The sequence below is a fragment of the Lactuca serriola genome, chromosome 2, assembly GCF_051521515.1.
Source record: "Lactuca serriola cultivar US96UC23 chromosome 2, Lser_US96UC23_V15, whole genome shotgun sequence".
NCBI lineage: Eukaryota > Viridiplantae > Streptophyta > Magnoliopsida > Asterales > Asteraceae > Lactuca > Lactuca serriola.
Genome location: NC_136409.1, coordinates 108,049,063 through 108,059,280, shown reverse-complemented (window position 1 = coordinate 108,059,280; position 10,218 = coordinate 108,049,063). Strand labels below are relative to the sequence as shown.

Sequence of the window (10,218 nt, the reverse complement as noted above, 5' to 3'; positions counted from 1 at the left end):
TAGTTTGAATCATAGTTGTCCAATGACCATTGGTGATTATGACTAGAGTTTTGACCAAAACCTAGGGTTAGGAAATAAAGTAATGAACTTTAATGTGTGTGCATGAGTAGAATGACCATTCGCTGCATGATTTAACTTCTAAGACTATTAGAGTTAAATAAGATCAAATTTTGCTTAATACGAACCAAATATTGATTTGCATGATTGTTTGTTCACTTGATCAATGAGTTAATAATTGTGTTAAAATCAAAGGATTAGCAGTCGTGACCATGACACTAGTCATATTAGCAATCGGTGAATAATGAATAATTATCCATTGTATCAGTAGTTAGCCATTAATTTAAGAAGTAATTCATCTAAATCAAAGTACCTAAAGAAATTTGTATCCCTGTCAGTTTATCGAGAATTGCTATTAGTTATTCGTTTGAGATTTAATAAACATTTCTTTATTCCTTTCGTGTGTTTTGTAACCTATAATCAAAGCAATCCTGATGAGGGTTAATTGTATGGATATAAGGTGACTTGGCGGATTCAAGGCAATCCTTGAGGAAAGTACGAATAGATGTGGAAGGGAGTATGGGATCATACTACTAGAAGCAGAGGATCCATACTCAATTCAAGGAGAGTTGCGATGAAACCAAGGAGCTTGTACAGTTATTGGTCCATCGATATATCCTGATTCTTATTCTGATGGTTTATATGATCTATTTTCAGTATGGTAACTCTACGCGGCAGACCTGTTGGCAGTTCTGCTGTTGGGGGGGGGGGGGGGGGGGCACGGGCTCAGGATCTAGAGTCGGGCAGTTGGAGGAGCAGACGAGGGAGTTCATTTCATCTAAGATTATGCGTTGTATTCTTAAGAAGACCCCTATGATCCTTGGTATAGTCAAGCAGGGCATTTTGGAGATTATGGATGAGCGGTTGAGCCTGTTTCGTTCTGAGATGGTGGCATTGATGGGAGCGCGTTCTTTGACCCTCAAGTAGTTCCAGGCATGTGGAGCTCCGGACTATCACGGGGCGAAGGACCTGATAGCGAGCAAGAAGTGGTTAGTAGATGTTGCTAACACCTTCTGCACCAGTAGTTGCCCCAATGGGGCAAAGGTCAGACTTGCTTCCTGTCACACCCCGTTAAAGCGGAAACACGAAGGGTGATAAACTAAGGTCTCATAACACAAGGTAAATAGGATTACCAACCATAATCATTGAGCATTTTTATGTTTACATCATATTCAAAACAATATTACATTTAGTTCCATACTACATAGTCTAGTACACAACAAGAGCAATAAACATAAATCATTATGGCATCTTCAACTGGCTCACTGTCGTTTCCTAAAAAGCATGCAAAAATGAGGGTCAGCTATAAAATAGTTGGTGACTTCATAGGTTTATAAAGGTATATCATTCCAGTAAGAAACTATAGATTTGTTCAACAAAAGTTCCAACTCAAAGTGAGTGTTGAATGCCAAAGCACTCCGTTCACAACCAAGCCTAGTGACCGTTCTTGCCCTATTCCATCATGTCCACGGTTCCCATGATGTCAGTTCACAGAAATATGCACTCACTCTTTTGGGTGAGTGGGGGCTCTCTACCCCAAATAGCATTATCCATAAGACCGTCGGCTCGAATACGAGTTAAAAGGTTGTAGTTCGGTTCTCGGGGACTTAACTTACAAAGTCCATAACAAGTTCATATCACAAAGTTCATATAAAGAGTTCATAACATAAATTTCATAGCACAAGTTCATAACAAAAAGTTCATAAAAGAGTGTCGTTCCAAGTTCATAAAACAAGGCTTATTGAGTTCACAAAATAGAGTTCAACAAGTTCATAAAAACAAAGCTCAGCAAGTCCATAAGACAAAGTTCCACAAGTTCATAAAATAGTACGAATAGCTCATAAAACAGTAGCATGCTTTCCACCCCAAAACATGAAAACAGTAAAAAGGGGACTGTGAATACTCACAAGGGAAATTTTGCGGTTCGTGTGTTGCGGTTTGAGGTCGTCGAGTTCGATCCCTACTAGCATCCTATGGAACAGTAAGTTTCTAGTAAGTCATTGATCACTAGCCATAATCTAGTAACTACTTAACCAACTAGTGATGTTACAAAGTGCACAAAGTTCGTTCGGTTCATTAAGGGTAAATATTGGATTCGCGGTGTCTTGTGTTTAGAAATCCACAAATGCATGAAGATGAACTCCAAAAATAACAAAAATATATTTTCTGGTTCTAATAGAGGGTATGGCCTTTCATAATTTTTATAGTGATTTTTGATGGTCAGTTGGTATTTCTTTGTAATTTACGCCTAAATAATATGAAAATTAAAAATAAATAATAAAAAGTTGTAACATCCTAACTTGATTTGTACTGGTTCTAATAATGTTCCCAAATCTGGAAAAAAATATTCTTTCGTGCATTTGAGTACCAAGACCTATCTTTGTAAATTCATGCTCTAATTCAATGCCAAATTTGAATAAAATACCAAATTGTATGAAAATTTAGGTGGCATCCTTATTTCATAGATAAATCAGTTATATAGTTTTTTCAGATTTTTATCTCATCCGTAAGTATTTATATTGAATTTTTGGTCATTAAATCCTTATTTTTGTAGAAAAACAAAGAATTTGTTCTAGCATTTGGGGTTTTATAGAACATACCTTGAAAACATGAACTTATATAAAAATTTGTCTCAAAATTATTTCAAATCTAAATGGGGGTATTCAACCCCAACAAGTTATGAAATGTAGCACTAGCAAATGCATGAGTTCCAAATACTGCTGAAAGTTCAATAATTTGTGTGGAAACGTCTATAATGTTTTAGTTCATGAAATTTTAGGTATTATGAGATAAATGTGTTAAGTTCTTAAAATAATTTTCTCTAGATTTATTGTGGGGTTTAAGGGCCTTGATCACATAATGCAAAACTTGTGGTCATTGAAAAGTGCTGTTTGAGCAATTGTTTTGTAAAAGTCATCAAAAATTTAATTTTTAATTTTTACAGTGAGACCACTTGGGTTAGAAATTTATCCCATTGAACTACATCTTAGATAAAGAATATCATGATTTGGTTGAGTAATGAGTGAGATATGGTAAAGAAATCTGGCGGATTGCATGTATGCTAGTGGGTTGGAAAAATGAGCTTTAATCATTACTTTGAGAAATTCTTTTAAAATATTTTAAACATATCAAGATTCATGCATGTTCTAGTCATGTTTCCAGAGACAAAATTGTTTTTAAATGATCAAAAACAAACATTCATTCAAGTACAAAATGTATGTTCTCAAGAACTCTAGAAAATGGGCTTGATGTTCTTAACTTGAAAATCGATTTTGTGCTAAGGTCAAGAACATGCAACTTTATTTTCCACACACTCATGGTGTCAAAACACATCCATGATGATCTAAAAACCATTTCAACCATAAGAAAACAAATTTTAAAGAAGATGAAGGAGTACAACCCAATTTTTGAAGTTGTAAGAGCATGTATGGGTTAATCTTTGATCTTAACATTGGTTTGATCATGGATTGTCACCTTTTTTAATACATTCAACATGTGATGGTGATAATCTACAAACATCAAGATGAAAGGAAAGATTCTAGCCTTTAAAGGGCATAGAATCCAATGATAAAGAGAAAACAAACTAAAACTTGCACCAAGATGAAGAGAATGATGGAGAGAGTGGAGTCTCTTATCTTGACTTCGATTTTGAGGAATAAAAAAAGACCCAAATATCTCATTATTTTCGTGTTTTGAAGGCTGATTTTTGGTGGAAAGCGTTGAGAGAAGTAGATAGTGTTTTTAGAGAAAAGAAAGAGATAAAGTGAATTTTTGTCTCTCTGGATAGACCATCTCTCTCGTCTTCTCTTTGGGGCTATACACCACCAAAATCGGCCACAAAACTCCAGATATGTGAGCTAACATGTGAAAAATGAAATGGGAAAATCTCTTCCTAAGAAGTTGCTTCTAAGAATGTGTTTACTCTCATAAAGGGACATGTAAAATTTGACCTCGGGATTTTGCATCATGGAAGCACGGAATAAATAGTGAGAGAGATAAAAAGAGAAAGAGAACCTATGAACGAATTTTGGGAGAAGAGAAGGGATTAAAGAGGCTTTAAAGTCTCATTTTGAATAAATATGGCCTCTTAATCATTTTTAAAGAAATCATCTTTAGTTTTTATAAATATTCCATGTATTTTTATAAACTTCCAAGAGTTTATTTCTTGGTTTTTATTCAAGTATTTTGTGTTTAGAAATAAGCTCATAAACTTGTATTCTATTGAACTAAATTATAAAAATGATAACTTATGGTTTGGTTTTTATAAAATCAAATTTTATATTTCAAATAAATGAAACAAGTGTTCACATATAAATGTAGGATTAGACAATCCTTGAATTACACTTTTGGCTCATAATTCAAATTATGATATTTGGATATTATTTCCAACTTGTAATTAAATCAAATCATGATTTAATTAAATTGAGTTTGATAAGTACTTAAACTAGTTAAGCACGTCATATGTTCTGATTAATAAACTAGGGTATTTAACTTACCCTTGAGTCGTGATCTATTGAACATGGTTTTGTATTTTATTTTGAGATTGAACTTTGGCACTTTACAACCTAATTGGAGTATTCACATATCAATGTGACTGCTTAGTACAAGCTATGTTACAATACTTGTTCCGAGGGATCTATTAAGTCGCGATCTAGCTCAACTTATTGCATCTAAAGCCAAGTTATGTGCACGCATAGAATTGACAAGGTTCTAGATGTGTCATAACCTAAGTTTTGACAAATGTCACACTTCCTGTCTTTTGAAGGACAGGGCACGAGATTGGTGGGAGGAGGTGGGGCGTGCTGTTGGTGACCGCGTTATTTATACGATGACAAGGGATGATTTTGTGACTGGGTTCAAGGTTGAGTTTTCACCGGTGATTGACGTGCAGCAGTTGGCACGAGAGTTTCAGGATCACCGCCAGACTACTGAGACGATGGCTGAGATCACTATGATGTTTCGAGAGAGGGCACTTTTGGTTTCGCAATATGTGGTGGACGAGGAGATGAAGAAGGCGAGGTATCACGAGATGTTGACAAGCGATATTAGGTAGTTTGTGAGTCGATCTAGTTGCACGAAACTAGAGGATATGATAGTGAGGGCTAGGGAGAGGGAGATTGATCTCGAGATAGAGAGGAAGAGGAAGTCGGAAGAGGCTCAGGTATCATGGGGTTCGGGAATAAGGCCCAAGGTTTTTGATGCGAGGGGGAAGGGGCAGCAGGGTTGGGGCTATTGTGGCAAGTGAGGCAGGATGCACGATGGGGCGTGTAGGGTGGGTGGTTCTAGCTGCTTCAAGTGTTGTCGGATGGGTCTTATTAGCATGGATTACACTGCTACCACCACCACCACCACGGTATCTGATCTAATTTTCTTTCATTGCAATCAGAGGGGCCACAAGAAGGCCCATTGTCTGAGTTTGGCTGCAGCAGGACCGGTGTCAACACCGGCTCCCGCAACTCTTCAGATCAATGACAGCCACCAGGGCAAGACGGATGCGCCTGTGGTGAGGAGCAGGGCTTTCTAGTTGGCAGTCGAGGACGCTCGCGTGACACTAGATGTGGTTACGGGTAAGTATCTTCTCCTTATCTTTTATTTATATTGAATTGATGCTTATATTTATGTGTTTTATTTTAGGATCGTTCGTCATGAACGGTATTTCTTCTTTGGTGTTGTTTGATTTAGGGGCTACCTGATCCTTTGTATCACTTGCAGTTCTCGACTTGGGTCCTGGCTAACATCATAGAAGAGAATCATTAGACCCTTCCTAAGACATGAGCCTAGGGATCATGCTCCAACAATCAATTTAAATGGTCTATACTTGGAAATAATTTCTCTAGGATGGAGAGAACCATCGTATCTTATGTGAGAGGTAGAGTCCAGTGTAGAGATCTCTTATCCATGTCCTACATATGGTGGATGAGGCATTTTATTTATAGGGCTAGAGGAAAGGAAAACAAGCAGATAAGAAGAGGGATAATCAGAGAAAAGCGAGATCAAGCATACTCTTGTTCATGCTCTTGTTAGATGGGAATATAACTTGGTCATCAAATGAAGATGAAATTACATAAAAGGTCCTTATGGTCTACCAAAAATCACAAACAAAATCCCCCAAAAATCCATAGCAAAATCCCTCGTAAATTACCACCAAATGAAAAGGGGGTTGTTAATTAACAAATAGCAACATATGTATTTGAGTTAATTACTAATTATTTGAGTTATATTTTCATTTTTATATACCCAATAAGCGATGCAATCTTTTAATTAAAAATAAATTATAATAAAAACTTTCAAAATCGTCCTAGTCTTTTTCATGAACTTTATAATCTTAAAAGCCTTTTAAATTATAGGGTATTGTTGTAATTATATCTTTAAAGTAAGTTGTAAAATTTTATATGAAATCTTAGGTATTGTTGTAATTTTTTATAATGTTATCTTTCTTAATTGTACATCTTTAATGAAATGAAGGACCATAATCGTTGAGTTTTATTTCTAGAGTTAGAAGATACCTCACTAAATGTAACACAGATTATTGCCCATCATTTTTCACTACACTCTTGACGAGGGGTAGGATACCTACTCTTATCAGTACAATAGTCATATTTCATATACTTTTTTCTTACATCTTCTAATGATTTCAGTTGTTGGGGGTTTAATTGCCAATATTTTTTATTGTTCCACCAATACTTTTGAGAAGCACAATCCTTATTAGGACTATTAGGCAACGAGATGCACCCATTAATGTTAAAATCTTGGAAATTGACATGGAATGGTGCATTTGATAATTGACCTTCGTTCTTCCACCATCAGTTGCCCAACTTGATCCATCCCAGAAGCTCGTAATCACTTGCAATGTATGATTAGGGTACCCAACACCTCTACTTATGTTGTTCTTATATACTCTTATTGGTGTGTCATCTACAAAGAACCTGAAATGAATATAAAATGTAATCATTAGTAAATATATTTGTTTATAAAGTGATTGGTTTTCGTTTCTTGATCATTGACACAATCAAGATAACAAAACCTATAAAATTTGATATCAATATGATGTATGTAATTTCCGATAAAAGAAGATACACGCATACACAACTTGATGGTCGTTCCATAGCAATTTGTAGTAATGGAAATCCGCACCAGGGTCGAACCAAAGACTGAATTTTTGCTCTCTACCACCGAGACCATTTGTAAATACGTTCGTTTGTAAAATGACTGGTTTGCCCGGCCGATTTCCCAAGAACTCAAAGTCCATTTCTTCGTGAACAGTTGTATTTAGAAATAACTACATTAACTCAACATAATGAGAAGCATACTACCAGATCTGTAAATCAATGATCTTTAAAGGTTGTTAGGTTAACTTTTTATTCATTTACGATTTTAATCATATTACAAGCAAAAAATAATTTTTATGGTTATGATTTTGAATAATCATAGACATTTTTAAAACTTCACCACTTGTTTTTTTTTCCTTTTTTGTATCATGAGTCTTGGATTAGTTTCATGTTCTCATTTTATTTTGCTTCTCATGTGAACCTTTATATATATATATATATATATATATATATATATATATATATATATATATATATATATATATCATTGTAGTATTGCATAAATATTATTAAATATGTTGTTGATGTTGGTTATATTATTGTGTTGAATATGAAATTATGTTTTTTTTATTCTAGTTTTGTGATAAAAATAAAGTTATATCTAAAATTTATATATATATATATATATATATATATATATATATATATATATATATATATATATATATATATATATATATATATATATAAGCAAGTTATATTAAGACGCACAAGTATTGTGTAACCATGTACGACGTGCTATATGAGAACGACTAGGTTACACATCTCATTATTTTTTTGTTTGTTGTTATGCATTTTCATTGTTAAAGATTATATTAACAAAATAACATTCTCATAAAATGAGAATTATAAATAGTCATCATAAAAATTTCATACTATCCTTATAAATGATTTAATTTTTTAAACTAATTGTTTTTTCGTATTTTCATTACCTTACCAGACTATTTTCTTATTAAATTCTTGTTAAATATCAATTACCATACGGCCACACAATACCTGTTTTCCAAGTAATAACATCTCGAAATGAGGTTAGGTTATATATATATATATATATATATATATATATATATATATATATATATATATATATATATATATATAAGAACTGTGAAGACAAGTTTAAAGCATTTGTACATACATAAAAAGCAGTAACAACACCACCGGAATCTTTAGCTGGTAGCTTAATCTTCATTTGAAAGAATCCCGATCCAAAATATAATTTTGACCCAAATCCAGCACCTACAAATAAATTTATAAGTACACGTTACTAGTGTAGATATAAGTAAAAGTGTAGATATGCATGTGTATTTTTTATGTCAATGATTTAACTATATTATATTTTAATGTGGATTTGAATAGATTCACATATGAATCACATTGGTCGCTCACCTATGCATGACTAGAATGTAAGTGTAAAAGTTGGATGGAGTGATCATTCACTTGTTAATGACCAAATTGTTTAAATTTATTATGTTTATATATCGATATAAATGTCTATTTGTAGATCATGGAATTTATGTATTTTTGTATATATATTTTTTTCCGATAAAAATAAAGCTCTACAAAATAGAAAAAATGCATCAATCATAGGATTAACATTATTTTAGGAAATGTGTCTTTGTTACGTCAAAGTCGAAGTGTCCGTGACTTATCTATTCTAATGACATATGGACATAAATTTTTCTTAATAACTAAAAAAAAATCGCATATCTATGATTAGACTTAAATTTTTACTCAAAAATACTTGATTGATTTATTGTTTCCTTAAAAGTTATGGTTTTTGTGGTATGTAACTTAGAAAACAACTCATGTTAAAAAAAATCCTCAAAGTTGTGAGCAAACCAAAGAACTCCATCATAATCCTTGAATCAAATTCATCTATACAGTCATAAAATAATAGGTCCTAATAAACAAACTCATCAAATTAATATATCGAAAAGTGATGGAGTTAATATATATATATATATATATATATATATATATATATATATATATATATATATATATATATATATTTCATTTGAATATTTAAAAACTAGAATAATATGGTTATGTAAAATTATTATTACTTTTGTTTGTGATAAAACAAATTTAATATAGAAGCTAAATATTTACTTTGAGAAAACAAGTAAAGATTATTCATTAAGATAAAAAAATAATTTAGTAGAAAACCTGAGGATTTATCCAATGACAATTGAACCTCTCGTCCTTGATTAAGAAGTTGAACATGCTAATTTCCCCAAATTATCTTATAATTTTCATCAAAGCTAGCATTCTGTGTTGCATCACTAACTCTAAGCAAGAAAATTACTTTAGACAAAATGAACATCATCTTCGTTATCATCCATAGATGAAGACCCATTTGATCGTTGCAAAAAATTATGATTATTGCTAAAAAATAACCTCGAGAAATTAAGTTGGTTGTGTGTAGGTATAAATATAATGTACAAAGACATCCAACAAATCAATATATACTTGTGTGTAGGTATTAAAATACGAATGGGAATATTTATACATGATATTTTGCATTTTCTACAAGATATTTGGCTTTAATATCCTCATGCCCACAATCCATAATATAACCAGTTAATTACACCATGCGAGATAAATTAGTTTATATAAACATTAAAAAAATGTAGATAAAATCATTTGTTTAATTGTAAATTTATATATCATTGACCTATAATTATTTAATTAAAATATGTTTCATATACATATAAATAATCATAATGTTTTTAGAAGTGACCTTAATATTAAATCGTTATCATTACCAAATATATTCTTTCTAATCCATTTTCTTGACACGGCCCAGAGATTAATTAACACATGGGTTTTCATTTGTTTCAATCAATAAAATTTTTTATTACCCATTTTCTTTAACACGTCTCAATTCATTTTATTATTTATTTTAATATCAGACTTGATTATTTTGACTTTGTAAAAATAGGTTCCTATTTCGCCCATCTAGCAACCACCTTTGCAATAAAAGGGGAGAAGATTTACAAGTAGCCGACGTAACCCATAATGTAGTTGATGGTTAAAAACTCAACTC

General features: G+C 32.5%; 1 pseudogene; it reads right to left on the bottom strand.

Moving 5' to 3' along the window:
• Nucleotides 1-6,593: 6,593 nt before the first annotated feature.
• On the bottom strand, nt 6,594-9,498 carry LOC145089455 (xyloglucan endotransglucosylase/hydrolase protein 2-like; annotated as a pseudogene).
• Nucleotides 9,499-10,218: the final 720 nt, after the last annotated feature.